The sequence below is a fragment of the Haemaphysalis longicornis genome, unplaced genomic scaffold (assembly GCF_048455015.1).
Source record: "Haemaphysalis longicornis isolate Haplotype H1 unplaced genomic scaffold, Haemaphysalis longicornis Haplotype H1 scaffold_18, whole genome shotgun sequence".
Taxonomy (NCBI): domain Eukaryota; kingdom Metazoa; phylum Arthropoda; class Arachnida; order Ixodida; family Ixodidae; genus Haemaphysalis; species Haemaphysalis longicornis.
In genome coordinates this window covers 4,193,282-4,211,135 of record NW_027526282.1, presented here as the reverse complement: position 1 = coordinate 4,211,135, position 17,854 = coordinate 4,193,282, and the positions used below count along the sequence as shown (strand labels likewise).

Below are 17,854 nucleotides of genomic sequence, written 5' to 3'. Positions count from 1 at the left end.
TCGGGTGTGGCAGGGGAAAGCGTGTGCAATTGCCCGAGTCATCTGAAGAATGACAGTGAAAGGGTTAACGGGGCCTTTCAGGAAAATACAACCTTGTTCGATTTGAAACAAAAAAAAACGAGCCTTTGGTAATTTCATCAGCTTCATTCTAGCCGCGAAGAACTTCTCGAACAAAAAACAAACGCAAGAAATATTCTAACACTTTGAAATTTCGCACTAAACGACATTGCCAGTGACGCAGTAGAGGCTAGCGGCCAGCACTAAAGACAGTTATCACTGCGTTAACTGAACGTTGCCATTTTAGGACCATGGGCATGTCCCAAACGTTCTTTACGGGCTACAAAAGCTCTGACAGAGTGCCTGCAACCCACGACCTAGACTGCATGTTCTCTCTAAATAACTCAACGTCTCTGTGTGCATGAAGTTCTTAAACATCATCGCCATCATCTTGATCACGTCATCAACTGGCGCAGCAAGTTGGGCATTTTAGCCCGGCTAACACCGCCAGACTTCATTAAAGATAGTTCTCTCTCTCTCTCTCCCTCTCTAATATATATATATATATATATATATATATATATATATATATATATATATATATATATATATATATATATATATATATCAGGGTGTCGAACCGAAAAAAATACCGGTTCGGTTACGGTTCGGGTTCGGGTGAAATAATTTCGTTCCGGTTCAGTTCCGGTTCGACAAAATCACGTGCCGAACCGGTTCGCGAACCGGTTCGGGAGCTTGAACCGGTTCGCGAACCGGTTCGATGATTTGAATTGTCACTGAAATTAGAAAAAAAAACATTTAGTAGTTTAAAGCGACAGTAAAGTCAAAACACAAACAAAAATTCAAAATGCTGCTGTTCCCCAAGGGCAGTGGCGCAATTGCAAAGCAAACTTTAAAAAATCACGAGATATTAGAAAAACAGATGGAGTGGTGACGATTTACTACCTACTTTCTCGTCCAGACTTTATGTTGTCCTAGCGACTATTCATAAAGCCACCGCCAAGAGATATGACGGTGGGATATATATTCTGCCCTTTCATTTTTTGGTGAAATCGCAATCGTCGCTATGGAATCGCCTATAACGCTTACCTTGAAGCCTTAAATTTAGGTCTGCGTACTGGCGTGTTGAAATATCAGCGCTTAATACCAATGGCGCACATTTTTTTTATATTTGTAACAAAACAGAAAAACCCTACTACAGGCACATAAATACTACCAATGAATTAGATCATTTGGTCACCCTGAATAATTTCTTAGCTGTCACCCTATCGAATGTGTTAGCCACACTTTTGTTAAAAGTAAGCTTTAGTTAACGCTCAGTCACTGCATTATTGCTCTGACCACTGCAATTCCTTTCGCGAAAGCTATACTGGATGTGTGCATTACAATCAGTATGTCATCGTACCGCCTGACCCCCGGCCATCATTCCGTGTGCTACATTGCGTAATCTTATAACAGATTATGCTGTTACAAAATGAAAGGGAAATTTTACGCGCGGAGCATGAGAAGAACTTTTTTGGGTAGGCGCTCTTTAATTCGTCCACAGCAGTACTCCCCTCTGACCTGCCTCGGTGGCTCAGTGGCTAAGGCACTGCTGAGCGCGAGGTCGCGGGTTCGATTCCCGGCCGAAGCGGCCGCTTTTCTGATGGAGGCGAAAAGCAAAAACGCCCGTGTGTACAAAATTTCGGCGCATGTTAAAGATCCCCAGGTGGTCAAAATTAATTCGAAGCCCTCCACTACGGCGCGCCTCATCGCCTGTGCTGGGTCGGCGCGTTAAACCCCACAATCAAATCAAATCAGTACTCCCCTCCGGATCGAGTAGCAGTAGAAGTAATGTAGCGAGTTGGGCAGTCAGTACAAGTGCACCTTCGAAAAAAAACCAGATCTGAAAGAGAAAAAACTGCAGAACAAGCAGAAAAGATGATCGCTCGGCGAATGGGACAGTGTGAGGTACCGGCCGTCCTTTCTGCACGTGTCATCTGCTTTATTACTGTTGCTGCTTCCAAGACAAGGTCGAGGACTGCAGTTTCTTGCCAAGAGATTAAGTGCGCACCTTAACAGTTTTCCCTGACATATCTGTTGTTATTAGTACTTGTAAAAAACGGAGCTTGTCCACGGTACTGTCCTCAAAAATGGTCGTGGGTAAGGGACATCGAAGCCACTTTTGGTCAGCATCAAGCGGTTTAGCCACTGAGCAGCTCCTGCGGTCAAATTTGTCAAATATTACAATTTGCAGGTGTCGGACCTTTTAAAGAAATTATGAAATGGAAAAGGTTTGCACACATCGGGCTTTCGCTGCTGCACACTGGAGCACTCCTGCAGCCTGATTTCTCCACTAAAGTTGCAGCTAGGGAAGGGCAAAATCGTTTTATATCCCCTGCAAGCTGCGGAGAATGACATTTCCTTTGGTCAGCTTCCACTACGCTCGCGCTTCCAGCAGCAACAGACCATTGCTACATTGGTGCTCATTCATTTCCCTTGTTGTTACATAGAGCGTGATAGTGTTCAATTGTCTGGAGGGGGAAGTGAGCGAGCAGGTACGAAGTTGATGGTACGTGAAAGAAAAAAAAGCCTGAATTGCATTGACTGTGCAATGTCAACAACAGAGGGGCGAACCGTTTCGGCATGAACCGGTAACCGTTATTTCTTTTTTCGGTTCAGTTCCGGTTCGGGTTCAGCGTGCTCAAAAAATAACGGTTCGGGTTCGGGTTCAGTTCCGGCAAAAATACCGGTTCAGTTCCGGTTTTCGGTTCAGTTCGGTTCCGGTTCGACACCCTGATATATATATATATTAAGTGATACTGATGAAACTGGCGGCCCCACTACAATCTCCCAGTAATATTTCACGGCGCTGGTTTAGGTCAGTGACCGCAAACATCCCAACCAAGATTGTATGACGTCGTAGAAAAGTGTCCTGAAAGCGGCTGGGTAGTCGTCACTGCTGCGTCTGCTTTCCATAATATCTCCGTGATCTGTTTGAAGTTTGCGATAACATATTTATCATTGTTATCAGTGTTTTTAAAGAACTAAACTTGCATTTTGCCTTAGTGGCCTCTTAAGATGACAGTATACGAGCTCAGAGCAGCGCCAAGGAAAATTAGGAGCATATCCTGCGTACAGCGTGTGCCTATGCGTACCACTGTGTAAATGACATGAAACGATTGGGTTCATGCGAAAACTATGAAGGTACCTTCACGATGGTGCCGTGAAGATTTAAAAAAATGGCTACGATATAGCTGAATTATAAAATTTCCGGGCAGGCCTTGCGGGAAAATGCTGATATATTGGTGGGTAAGGTGGGAGGGAATAAACTTTGGTCGCTGTGCATTTGCAGGCAACCTATAAAAGTCAGCGGTTCTACGACTTCTGGTAACCTGCTGCACTGCCCTTTTTAAACGAACCCTGCAACCCTTTTTTCAACTTTTTTTGAAATCTTAAATGCTTGCAGAACGTAGTCACCAAACACACCCAGTACTTTGATTAGGGGGTCGCAAAGTACCTCGGCCAACAATTACTGCTCTATGCCCAAGATAACTTGTAAACTCGCCCAAAATATTTTGCTCTCTCCCCCGGTCTTGACGTTTTTCGACGGCTCGAATTACGTCACTAAGGCCATGTAGCGGCTCCTGACCGGTTTTCCTTCAGTTGCAGCAATGAATGATTTTCGATAGCAACTTAAAAAAAAAAAAAAACGCCACAAAAAGCGCAAAGCCGAAATGGAAGGAGTATCTGGTGCGACGAGCAAATCACGCAGTGCCGCTCCGTGCTGGCGATAACTATAGCTTTCGTAGTGGTTCCCGACGCGAAGGAAAGAGTGAAAATGCTTATCGAAAGTGTTGGACCCCTTTCAAATAAAGCTTTCCGCTTACATTTTTTTACTTTTACCGATTTATTATTTTTTTGTCTGTCCTCTCACGCCATTTCAAGTCGGCAGTTATTACTGAGTGCTAGCTGGCCGTTTTTGACGGTCCGCTTCAGTCCGTTAGCGAGGGGGGCGCCATTGCGCATGCGTGACGCGCCTGTCCGCGAGCGGCATTTGCTGCAGACGCTCCGGTTGTGCTGAGCCGGCCGCCGGGAGCGGAGCGGACCGTCAAAAACGGCCAGCTAAAACTCTGTTTTTACGTATGTCTCGCTGATACGCAAAGGTAATTCCTACGTGAAGGCGGTGGCACCTCTCCTCGCGCTTTATTTTTTGCTTTTATTCTATTTGTTTCAATGACAGCATAGCTAGCTGTATTACCACTTTAATTTTCGCCATTGCGTATAGGTCTGTGGCACATGCGCACACGAATGGGAATTCTAACTGCTCGTGTTTTAAGGCAAAACTTTAATGTTCTCACTGATGGTGGCATCTGTAACGCGAAAACGCCCAAGTGAAAAAAGAAATCATGCTCCCCTCCGTCAAACGACGACGATGGTTGAACGCGAAGCTTTTACTCGACGGGCGATTTGGTTGTTTCGACCACGTCGAAAGCAGTTGGCTGTTTCTGCACAGCCAACTGCTGCGCATCAGCAAGCTATAGTTCTATACTGACCGTGAAATGGGCTGAAATAGCACTAAGACTTGTATACTTCACATTTCTGGCGCTCTTTGCCGTCGTCTGCCTTGCGCCATTAAACACAAACCATCATCATCATGTATACTTCAAATTAGTGAGCCGTAACTACGGTAGTTGCTACGGAGGCTGTGAACAACGCATGCTACGTACGCCAATGCTTCACTCTTAATGAAAAGGTCGTAAAAGGGTAATAACGGCCGTATTTTCTAACTCCTCACAAACCTTGCTAGCCCGCGGTACGCTACGTAGGCTCTTCCACTAGCAACTGCATGGTTAGGAAATTAACTGGGTGTAGGAAGCAGTACAGACTAGATTAAGGTAGTTCTTATGACTAGGTTATGCATGGCCACTTAGTAAACTCATGTAGCTCAGAAGGGCGCTATCGCTAGGACTTCACCAGTGAAGGCAGTGGTGGTGCTTACTGCCTGCTTCAGTTAGTAACCCTGACTAGGGCTGCATTTACTACCTCCAGTTACTAAGTACCTAGTGTATACTGGGACGAGTAACTTTCTAGTGTTGCGTTAGTGAATGCCGCAACGTCTTTTAAGGAGTGTTCTTGTGTTATAGAAAAATTAAAAAAAAAGTTTTGTGCCTCTGCTCCAGTCAAGCGTTTTATGACAGCAGAACTTGCATGGTCGGTATGATCCTGCTTCGTAAATGTGTGGAGGAATGTGCGGACAAAGCTAAATAAAAAGAAAGCGGGACCGCGTAGGCTGTTGTGAACGAAAAGTGCGCAGCTAAACGTAATGCATCCACTATTCAGAAGACCCTAAACACAAAAGGTATCGAAGGCTTTCAAATGCTCAAAACAGGGAGTACAGTTTAGAAAAGGCGCGAAACCCTGGGCGACCGTAATTAATAAACGACAATAAAGGACAAGATGGGAAAATTCCCGCCTGGCCGAAGAGGCCCGAGCGCTTACTTACCCGAAAGAAGCGTTCCCGGGCCGTCACAGAAGTCCCACTCCTCGCGCACTTGTTCGTAAAGCTCTTCGTGTCAGGCAGAACTCGGCAAGTGAGCGCGGGAGAATGCTTCGTTTGCAGCAGGCAGTCGTACACGAAAAAAAGGAAAAAGGAGAGAAAACAACTTCGGACACGGCGTCGAACGAAGCCGCAGACCGGCGAAGAAGCGTCTGTCACTCGTGCGGTCCTCCGCTGACCGACGGACGATCAAAGCGTCGACGTCACGCTGTCTATCTAGCGTATATGATCCCGGGGCTGCTGGCAGGTGCGGTTCTTTTTTGTTTGCAACGCAAGTGAAACAAAGCCGCTGCCGAGTGAGAAAACGCGTGCAATGTGTGCGCTCTTCGTCCAGCCGACGTCCGCGCTCTGAGCGGGAGTTACGAGAGCTCGTCGACCGCGCTTGCCGCGTCAAGATTGCCGCGCGTGCGCGAGGTGGACGAACTTGGTCGAGCAGCAGCGGCAGGCGTCGTCGGTATGCGAGAGAGCGTTGACGACGGCCGGAGACACGTGCGTGAGCAGTGATTGCACGGGCTGCTCTCTTCCTTGGATGGGCGCGTGAGTTATGTCGCTGCTGCTGCCACCGACAGAGCGACTCAATTTGGCCGCTCTTCTTCCTTCTCGAGCATCTTTTGTACCCCTCCGCCCAGCTGGCCACGCGACAGACGCTCCCCCTCGTGTGAGCGTTCTCTTACCTTCTGCCGTTGTGCTTCCGCGCTCCGGAAAGCGCGGCCACTTCCGTTCAGAATGCAACCGGCCATCTTGGCTCATGCTGACGTAGGACGGGAAAATCAGAAGGCGTCGATCGCCCGCCACGTCTTCAGACGCACGCGGGAGGTCGGCGCCTCGTCACCTTTCAAATGCTAAGCATCTAAACAAGTATGTAACGTATGATGTGTCACGCCTTCGTGGCATACGAAAGCGCTATCAACAAAGGCGCTGGGGCCTTCGTACTTCGATGTAAGAGGACTTATATTGCCCCTGAAGATGCCGTCCCACCAATGCTCTTGTGCATAGCAACGAGCCGACTTTAAAGGCGCTTTGCGTGTTGCACCCCATAAAGATACACGGGTTCTTACGCAAGTGTGCAATATGAGGCCCTAGGCCCTCCATATTTTCACATAATACCTCGTTCACTGCCTCTGAAAAATCTGTTCCCAGTATATCATTTGTGTATAGTAGTGAAGCAGACTTTAAAGCGACTCACGACTTTAAAGCGACTTTAAAGCGACCCAGGGCAGTGCTTTGCTTTTTGAGGCTAGAGCAGGTTGCCTGCGTACTAAGAGTTTTGTGGGGAAGTATTCACAAAATGATGGGGTATGCGTGGTCTGCGGAAAAGAAACAGAAACTATGCGGCACATCATGTTAGAATATGAGGGTATCCATCCAAATCTACATGAAGGGAATATTGGGCTTTCAGAAGCCCTAGGATTTAAGGGTATCACAGAGGAAGTTAACTTCAAGGCTGTCGAGGGGACGAAAAGAATATTAGAATGCTGGTGGACGAAAAGCAGAGAGGGGAATATTGCCTAGGACAGTTACCACCTGTAACAGGAAAAAAAAAAGTATTTTGTGCCTAATAAGCTTTTTGTGCCTGCCCTAAGCAGCGCTAGTATTGAACCAAAAGTGTAAAACATAGGTATATTAGTTCTTTTTGGTCAGATGACATGTCATCACCCCGATACAAAGGGGAAACCAATAGAAATCATCATCATCATCATCATCGGTATGGCGCTCCATTGCAAGACATGGGGTGTCATGGAGGTGTTTTAAAAAGGACCTAGAGCCTCCCTTTCTAGACTGTTTACGCTGCGCCTGAAAAATGTGCCCTGAGCAATGCATGTGTGCAGCACTCAAGCCAGCCTCAAAGGGGCCTGGTGTATAAAAGCCGCTTAAGCATGTCGTCGATAATTCAGCCTGGGAGTTTCTGCAAATTTATTTTAGCTGCCTAAGCCTTTATAAGCGTAATCGAACCCAATGAAATTTATTCGGGACGCAATGGGAGTCGAACGTGCTCATTTATTAGAGGCTGATTATAACACGTGCTGTTTTCTTTACAAACTTGGTGGCTATATCGTCGGGGCCCTATCAAAGCCGCCCAAGATTGAACTGAACGCGCCAGCATCGCAAGACAAGTACACGACGCATGAAAGTACTCTCGCGAGCCCTCTGTTATCAGGAAAATGTGCCAGTTGGCACAGCGTCCACTCTCCGAGAAATCGTTCGACATCGAGAGTAAAGAAGAATGTTGCAGATTTCTTTCAAGTAATTGAAACGCGCACCCAACCAACACAACGACATGTGTTCCAGTGCTAACGTGCACAGTGGGCGACAAAGAACTATTATATCGGCTGCATTTTCAGGCGATCAGTACACCTTTCGCTTTCACGTTATTTCGTACACTCGAACGCTTAATAAACCGTCACTCTCGTGCACAATAGCTCCGCAACTCGCCGGGTATATACATTCGGGCACTGGGATCGCACAAACCAGAGGGTATAACATATTGAAGTAATTGTTTCCACAATGAAAGCGACACGGATTTTATACAGATTATTTCAGGAAACATCTGTCTTCAGGCAGGCGCTCGCATTGCCCGCGCATCGAAGCTCTTCGCCGCGCAGTAGAGAGGTAAGTTTCCACGCTGCGCGAGGCTGGCTCTTGGTCAATTCAGTCGCTCTCAACAAAAGGCACGCCCACGAAATATTCAAGCCTGAATTGAGAAACCCACAACATGCATGCGGGCTGCCCGTAAACGACTGAGTCCGTGTAAACCTGGCTGTATACAAGCAGGAAATGAAATATCCGAACGTCACAGAACATCAACCTGTTTGCTAATGAGGGCCCCAATTCTCCGCTGCGAAAAAATAAACAGTCGCCCCTGCTACGTAGCACCCTGTCCCCTCAACCCCTCACGCTGTTTCCCTCCTCTCTCCCTGCTCCCCTTAGTAATGTAAATTAGGGCTTTCTCAATACGATTCAATTTTCCCGCGTCGCACGGCCCGTGCGCCATTTGTATGGACCTTGGATTTCTATTGCTCCTGGAACCTCTCGAGGATACATATCTGTCGGTTGGTGCTCACTTTTATCACGCCCTGCGACACAACTTTTGACGCGTTTCTTCATTTCCTACCACAAAAATCAATCCCACGCCTCTTGTTAATTAAAAGGACGCTGATATTGTAGGATATGTACTTGTGCTTTGCCTCAAATATGCCTAATATTTTTCTGCCGAACAATCTTGACGTTTATTAAGCATACGACCAGTTTTAGAGGTATGCAGACGTATTGCCTATATCTACTTTGTGTGCTAATTAGATCTAAAAAGATCTAATTAGGAAACGGCAAACTATGACAATCTCCACCCCAGCTGACAGAATAGAACTAGCGGAGCTTTTGAAGTAAATCAATAAGCGTAAGACAGCTGACATACAGAAGTAAAATATGGAGAGGATCGAGTACGCTGTAAAGAACGGAGGTAGCCTGAAAGAAGCGAAGAGGCGTGTTGGCGTGGGGAAAAATCAGATGTATGCACTTAAAGACAAGCAAGGCAATTCCATCACAAATAGGGATAGAATAGTCACAGTAGCCGAGGAGTTCTATAGGGATTTGTACAGTAGCCGGGACATACAGGATAATGCCGAACGAGAAAGTAGTTCAGAGGAGATAGACATCCCACCAGTAACGACCGAAGAAGTAAGGAAGGCTTTGAAAGAAATGAAAGGGGGCAAAGCACCTGGTGAGGATCAGATAACAGCACACCTCTTGAAGGATGACGGAGAAATAGTACTTGAAAAACTGGCAAATCTGTATACGCAATGCCTAATGACCGCCAGTGTACCGGAATCTTGGAAGAACGCGAACATCATCCTAAATCCATAAGTAAGGTGACATGAAGGAATTGAAAAATTACAGGCCGATCAGCTTACTGTCAATCGTCTACAAGGTACTTACAAAGGTAATCGCTAACAGAATTTCTGCAACCATAGATTTCAGTCAACCTAAAGAACAAGCAGGGTTCCGTAAAGGCTGTTCAACAATGAACCAATATTCACACGATCAATCAGGTGATAGAGAAGTGCGCTGAGTATACTGAACCCCTATATATCGCCTTCATAGATTATGAGAAAGCATTTGACTCGGTCGAAATCTCAGAAGTCATTCAGGCATTACGGAACAAGGGTTTAGATGAGAATTATGTAAGAATACTAGAGGATATATACAATGGGTTCACAGCTACCATCATCCTCCATAAGGAAAGCAGGGAAATACCTATAGGGAAGGGCGTCAGACAAGGAGACACAATTTCTCCAATATTATTCACAGCATTTTTACAAGAAGTATAGAACTATTCAGAACACTGGATTGGGAACAGGTTGGAGTAAGGGCTAATGGAGAATACCTCAGTAACCTCAGGTTTGCTGATGACATTGCCGTGCTAAGTAACTCGAGGGACGAATTGCAAAGCGTGCTTTCCGCACTGGACAAACAGAGTAGAACTGTGGACCTGAAAAATTAGTATGCAGAAAACCAAAGTAATGATCAATAACCTCGGGACAGCACAGCGGTTTGAGATAGGTGGCGAGGCAGTGGAAATGGTAAGCGAATATATCTACTTAGGCCAAGTTGCGACCCCGGATCCCAACCATGAGGCAGAGATAATTATAAGGATAAGAATGGGGTGGAGTGCATTCGGAAGACATTCTCAGATAATGAATGGCAGCCTACCATTGTCCCTGAAGAAGTAAGTGTGTGACAGCTGCATCTTACGTGTACTCACGTAAGGGGCAGAAACTTTGAGGGTCACTAAGAGGGTTCAACTTAAATTGAGAACGACTCAGCGGGCAATGGAGCGGAAGATGGTAGGTATAACATTAAGGGACAAGAAGAGAGCGGAGTGTGTCAGAGAACAAACGCGTGTTAAGGACATATTAGTAGAAATTAAGAAAAAGAAATAGACGTTGGCAGACGTGGGAAGGGCATGTAATGCAAAGGCAAGATAACCGTTGGTCATTAAGGGTAGCAGAGTGGATCCCTAAAGAAGTCAAGCGTTGCAGGGGGTTGTAGAAAGTTAGATGGGCAGATGAGATCAGGAAATTTGCGGGGGATAAATTGGTCGCAGTTGGCATCGGACCGGGATAATTGGAGATTAATGGGACAGGCATTGGCCCTGCAGTGGGCGTAGATAGGCTAGTGATGATGATGGTGATGATGACTGTGTATGCAGAATTGTTTTGGGTGCTGCTTCGTTTACTTTTTTTTTTTGAGGGGGGAGGGAGGGAGAGGGCGGTTGCACCGAGTGACAGACAGAAACACGACATGCAGCGAAATGTTCGTGTTTATGTAGCGCAAGAAAGGCTACCATAAAACATGAATACAGCTGCACTCGTTGACCTTTCGACTCGGTAGCGACCCCCTCCGGCTTTCTCGACAACCACACACTCTCTCTGGCAGTTGGATGACGCGAGTCGGAGTCAATTGGAGCGTGCGGGTGGAAGAAGAAAGTACCGAGGCGTGCTGTATACGGAAGGAAGCGCTCGGCGGCGACTGCGGAAGCCGACGAGCGCGACGTTGTACGAGCGTGTCGCGTCTCGTCACGAAGGCGCTTGTCGCCTCCGTCGCATCATCAGATATGCCGTCGGCCCAGGCTGCGCAGTGTGGCCAACGTGCAGCTGCTCGTGCCACAGAGTTTCGTACCAATACACCATGGGGCAATCTGCCGCTAAAGTTACGTGCCGTCGTGGGCGGAGCCGCAGCAACTAGCAACGTTCCTCTCATACTTTACTTGGATAGCCATGTGACTTTTTTTCACTCTTGAAGCCAAAATTAAAATTAAAGGGCGACATTTTATTTCTTGCTCCTTTTACACGAAGCATTTGTATATTCCTTGAGAAATGCGTGTATTGGAGCTCCACATTACTGTACTCATAAAATAACTTAAATATAATATTCTACAATAACATTATCTTTTTTTCTTTTTTTTTGCAGTCACAAGCAACTTTTTAACTTGTATGGAGATGCCAACGACTAGTAAAATGCTCCTACCCGGTACATGATTGCACAGCTCGCTGAAGCACTCGCATAGACACTGGCGCCACATTTGCCTCTAGTATATATTAGTATGGAACTCTCTGACTCGTACAGCTGCAAGCCGCGCGCGCGACCGGCGCACAACACTCGCGTGCCCATCTGGTGCAACCGAGATAACTAAACAGACAAAAGGAACGCGTCGAGTTCAAATGTAACGACTCCCTTCTGACTAACAAACCACAGAAATTAAAATGCAGCGGTTGCATGAGAGACTCTTCATGTCGCGTAGCATGGACTAATTACGAAGAACCTGGAGTAGCCGGCGTGACAGTTGATTTTCAAAATGACATGCTAGTCTCCCCGAGGGGCTTCAGTGCTATTCTTTGTGCTCGATAACATTGTAGTAAGCCCTCCTTCTGTCCCCCTGTCTGCCCTTTGTGGTCGGTATGCTACAAAAGCGTACAGTTATTCGCCTCTTGTCAGTTTCGTTCCCGTGCCGCTGTTGCGGAGCTGCGGTATGTGGTGGTTGCGTCCCGGTTGGCAGTTAATCTGCTACGGTGATTACGGACTAGTATACTAGTCAGCCATAGCCGTGACGTTTGAGCTAGCGCGGTTGTCACACGCGACATATTCGAGACCCGAGCCACGCTGTACAACTGAAACAATGCCGGACTGTACAATACGGGGGTTGAACAAATTGGCTGCAGCAGGATGAAGGCTACGAAGAGTGAAGCGGTGGTGTGTCTGCGCAGCGCCACGTAGTTCTCGCTTAGCGCGTTTTTTTTCTGGATTCCACAACTAAATTAGGCTTTGCTGAGCGTGCTGATATTATTTATGACCCATTATGTGGTCGTACCGTTTGTTGTTTCGACGTATTTGCGTTTATCATTGCGAATGTATAAATTACAAGCCAACTTGTTATCTTTCTACTTTCCTTACCGCGCCAATTACGCTTGTATGTTTACAGGTCATTTTTGTAACCCTTTTTTCTATTTTACTGTTTTTATCGTTACTTTAGTGTATGTAACCACTCCACTCGCCAATGCCTTACGGCACTGAGGGTACTGTAAACAAACAAATCCCGAGCCATCTCCACTAACGTGAAACCTGGGGAGGAGAGAAGCATGCAGTGTATGTGTATTCTTGGTGCCTTGGCGTTTTCGCCAACGGAGATGAAACCGTTGGGGGTAGAGGTATACAGCTTTGCTGTAAAAGTCTCTTGTCTTTGAAGCACGAAGCTCTCTAGCGCGAGGCGTAAACGAGTGTCCCGGTGTTTTCTTAGTACGCGTTACGAAGCCCTCCAGAGCGAGGCGTAAACTAGGTTCCCGGTGTTTTAGTACCGTGACTACATGAGACGACGTTTGCGACGACGACGACGACGACAGGAGATACCAACAGCCCCAGCCCCTCAGGGGCTTCGCCCCTAATAAATAAAAAAATGGTTTTCCTATTTTCACCTAAGGAGAAAGTAATCCTCTAGGTACTTCTTCTATTGGTGGAAAAAAATCAATTGCAGTGCTAAAGTCGCAGACATCCATCCAGGTCAACGCCAGCCACGCAGAATTAACCGTGATTCTAAAGGAGCTGCGGCGTGTGCCAGTGTGCTTGCTGTCGTCATTCACGCTGCAAGTCGAATAAGTTTGCGAAGAAAAAGACGCAAACACGGTGTAGTGGAAAACAAACTGGCCGAAGCAGCCCGCGTCAAAAGAAAAAAAAAAAAGCAGAGGCGAAGAAAGAGACTTCAACGCGATGTAGCAGCAAACAAGTTGTCAGTAAGTGTCACCTGGTTTTCGCCTTCAAACCACGTGAGCAGACCTAGGTGCCTCGAGTAACTATTTATTTGTCTTAATAGCGCGGCCATTTTTTGGCCGCACAAGAACAGCTGTCGAGACACAGCCCGCACGCCCGAAGTGCGTGCGGTAGCAAGAAGTGAATCGTCAAGCTGCGCTGAAGGTGACGAACGAAATAGTGCCTCGTTTCTTCTAATGGCCAATAATGTGCACCTCCAAACCTCACTTGACATACCGCTTGACAGACGCAGCTTGCGCCCGCTATCTGTCGTGGCAGTACACTTCGAACACCGGCAGGTGATAACAGTACATCCCCTTTTCAAAGACAACAACCACACATCAAGGTGCCCCGTCGGGGTAGCGAATATATGCATTATACAAACAAAAACAAATCCACCAAAACAGCAACGCCACAATTTACTACTCATCAATGCCCAGCCTTATGGCTTGTTCACTACTCTATAGTGTATCTCATTACCATGCCCGCAGAGTCACCATGGGCCACTTCGCGAGTTCGAGGCACCGCGTGTGTTGCATTCAAGTCGCCTGTGCTATCAGCCAATTGGGCAGTACCTGCCAGCTCTGAAATTTCCGCGTTTCCCCTTTCATTTGGACGACGGTTAAGCAGCCCCTGTTTACTGTGGAGATCAGTGCCGTTGGCCAACTGCGCAGCGCTCGGCTGTTCTTCATTCTCTGCAAACTCGAAGGTTTCCGTGCATGCTTGCGAGTTCTCTCAGTAGGCGGTTAAGCCTTCTCCTGTTCCGGCGGAGATCGACGCCGTCGTCTGTCCACATATGAGCGCAGTTGCGGCACTAGTGCGAGGACTGTGGCCTTGCACAGCAAGTCTGTTATCCATACCCGGTCCCCTGCTTCCAGCTTTTGAAGTGGCCGGGAGTGGTGGCGCTGGTTGTAATAACGGCACTGCCACCTCCTGGCCCCTTGGTCAGTGGCCACTGCTACTCTCGGGTTGGCTCTGGTCTGCCACGCTTGCACAAAGGAAGAGCACAAAGGAAAAGGAAGATACAGTATCTCCCTCTTCCTTTGTGTTCGTTTTTATTCAAGCTGATTCCCATCGAAGATGTACTCTAGGGTTGCTTTCTCCCGGATTTCGGAGACAAGGTAGCATTGGGACTCTTGTCTTGAGTTGCCTACCCATAAGTATTTCCGCAGGACTCACTCCAAAAACTCCGGGCGTTGCCCTGTAAGCCAAGCGAGCGAGGTAAGGGTCTTTGGTCTTTAAAATGAGGTGCTTAATCGTCTGAACCATTCGCTAGACTTCCCCGTTTCCCTTCGGGTGCCTGGTACTCACGGTGACATGGCGGAATCCATACGACATAGCAAACTGTTCAAAGTCAGTTGCTAAAAACTGAGGACCGTTATCGGTAACCACGCACTCAGGGATTCCATGCATTGCAAAAAATGCTTTTCATTCTTTCAATTACCGCGCCAGATTTTGTGGTAGGAAGAATAGCAATCTCGGGGTAGCGCGAAAGGTCATCAACCACGACAAGGTAGGCCTGACCTTTCGTCACGCATGAGTCCACCCCAACTTTCTTCGAAGGGAATGATGGGGTCAAGGTCGCTATCACGGGCTCAGCTCGTTGCGGAGCATGTTGTGCACAAACAGCACACTGGTTAACGAACTGGGCCAGTTCGGTGCTTAATCTAGGCCATCAAACCTAACCTTTCCTACACTGCGACATCGACCGATGCCTGATGCCCATCATGCAGTTTGCGCACCACTTCTGCTCTTAAAGGTTGCGGGATTACAAGCCTCCTTCCTTTCAACAAGAAACCATCAATGACGTTAAGGCACGCTCGATCTTGCGAGTAAGGCATCAGGAACAAAAAAACATTGGGTTTTCTTGGTCAACCGGTTTGGCACAGCATATGCAACCATTTACAAATCTGGTCATTCATTTGACATCCTTCTTGCCAGTAAGGCATCTGGAACAAAAGAACATTGGGTTTTCTTGGTCAACCGGTTTGACACAGCATGTGCAACCATTTACAAATCTGGTCATTCATTTGACATCCTTCCACTCTGACCGAAAAATCGTCCTCTGTTTCCAAACCCAGCAAACACGTCTTAAAATCTTAGAATACGCGGCGACGTCTGATACACTCAATGTTTTTTTTTTTTGCCATCGCTGAGTGCCACCGGGGACAGTGTAGTGTGTCGGCTGTGATAAGCAATTTACCCGGAACGTACTGGACAATGAACAGATAGCGCATAAGGCGCAGTCAGAACCGTTGAATTCGCGGCGGCATGTCTTCAATGGCCATCTGGCCCAATAGAGACACCAAAGGCTTGTGATCCGTTTCAAAGACGACATTGAGGCCACGTATGTACTCGTCAAATCTTCTGGCAGCCCATGTCAGTGCCAGCGCTGCTTTTTCTGTCTGGGAGTATCGTTGCTCGGTGTTTCTAAGGGACCGAGACGCGAAAGCTAGAGGCCTACGGTGACCCGTTTTGTGCGTTTGAAAAAGGTCGCTCCCAATCCGAAAGAGAATGCGTCTGCCGACAGAACTGTTGGAAGCGTTGCGTCGTACATGGCCATACACTTCGCAGAACAAATTAGCTCTTTCAGCTCATTTAGCGCGTTTTCTTGGTCACATCCCCATACCCATTCACTGTCGTTGCGTAAAAGAGCACGCATCGGGGCCGTAGTTGTGCCAAATGAGGCAGAAAGCGCCCCAAGTGATTGGCCATGCCGAGTAAGCTTCTTACTTCGGTGACATTTTTCGGTGCGCTGAGATTCTTGATAGCGCTGACCTTAGCTGGATCAGGCTCAATTCCATCCCCCTTCAAAATATGTCCAATAAATCGCCCTTCATTAACACCAAACACGCATTTTTCTTGGTTCAGTGTCACAGTGGAACTAGCTAAGTGTGACAGAACCTGCGGTAACCGTTCATAACGCTGGGCTTTCGTTTCGCCGAACACTAAATCGCCACCCATGACGTTGACAACGCCTCGCAGGCCACACAGAATTTCGGACATTTTTCTTTCTGAAAATACTTCGGAGCGCACGTTATTTTGAATGGAAGTCTGCTAAAACAGTACCTCCCGAATGGAGTCAAGGACGTAGTTAGCTTTTCGGAATCCTTACTTAGTGAAATTTGGTGAAACCCCGAGTAGTTTATCAAGCTTAGACAACCATTTAGCGCCTACCGGAGAGCCTATAGTTCATACCACAAGCTACATGCAGCCCTATGGAGGCTACATTGTTGTCAGTAGAGCGCCCACTAAGGGTGCCTCACCGGCCTAACTCACCGCGAAGGAAAGCGAGAATGGGCGCCGGGGCCTTGCGGTTCCACCTGCCTAGAGGAAAGACTGAAAGGTCCTTTGAAAACCCCCTTCATGGTGAATTAGGCGCCCTCAGTGGGCGCTGTATTGACAACAATGTAGCCTCCACAGTGCTGCATGCAGCTTGTGGTATGAACTATAGAGCCTCGTCAACCGTAGGCAATGCAAAGCGCACTCGAACAACGCACTTATTTAGCTTTGCAAGGTCTACACACACTCTTACTTCTCCCTACTGCTTCGTGAGCAGCACGATTCCTGCGCACCACTCGGTGGGGCCGTCTACTTTTCTTATTATCCCCATGAGCACAAGTCTCTCGATATCTTGCTTCAGCTTTCCCATGCGGGGAATCGGCCCTCTACGCGGGACGGTTATGGAATGTGGGATTGCGCCAGGTTGTAATCGGATAGTGTATACACTATCCGATTACAACCTGGAGTAATCGGATATATCCAGGAGTATATATACTCCTGGAGTAGTCCCCAGGCTACATTCCGTGTGCGGAAAAAGTACCTCATACCGCTCCTTGCCTGCCGTCAGCGAGCCGGCAAATTTCACAACGCTTAAGGCCTCCAAGACTGGCAGCCCCAAGAGTACGTCACGTAGAGGGCTAACATCATAGCAGGTTTGACGGAGAGTTTCCTCTTTCTATGAAATTTCAGCCACATATTTGCCTAGTGCATTCAGCTTATGGCCGCCCGCACCCAGCAACACTTAATCCGCCTTATCAAGGCGAGTGGGCCACCCTGGAAAAGTAGATGGTGAAACACACACTTCTGCACCCCAATCCACCTTAGCAGCAATTGGCACAGCGTTAATCGAAACCTGCACCTAGCGCGCTTTCCCGTCCGCGTTAATCGCCCCAACCAAAGTTCCCCCGATGTCGGGTTCAACTGCACCCACGCGTACCTTTCTTTGCGAGGACACCCTCTTCTTGAGGCAGGCCTTGGCAAAATGTCCCTTTCTTGCCCCAGTTGTGATACTTGGAATATTTTGCAGGGCACGCCGATCTCGTGTGGGCGTTGCCGTCGCAATAGAAGCACTGCCCCTGATTTTGTTGCGGTCGTTTTTGGTGCATCACGACGTCCACACTGTTGCCCTGTTGCTAAAGCTCTGGCGGGCTACCGGAGTGAACACCTTCCGGCCGGAGACACTGCTGCTGCTGTCGCACGGTTTCCTTGAGACGAGCC

The 17,854-nt window shown here is 47.6% G+C and overlaps 1 protein-coding gene across 2 annotated transcripts in view; it reads right to left on the bottom strand.

Annotated features, from left to right (window-relative positions):
- Positions 1 to 6,176, bottom strand: part of LOC144166577 (putative inorganic phosphate cotransporter) — a 91,983-nt gene extending 85,807 nt beyond the window's left edge. The window contains exon 1 of one of the 2 annotated variants that reach the window (XM_077696075.1): positions 5,504 to 6,176. The gene's annotated coding sequence lies outside the window, so the exon portion shown is untranslated. The remainder of the gene's footprint in view (positions 1 to 5,503) is intronic. The other variant, XM_077696074.1, reaches the window with a different exon arrangement.
- Between the last annotated feature and the right edge of the window lie 11,678 nt (positions 6,177 to 17,854).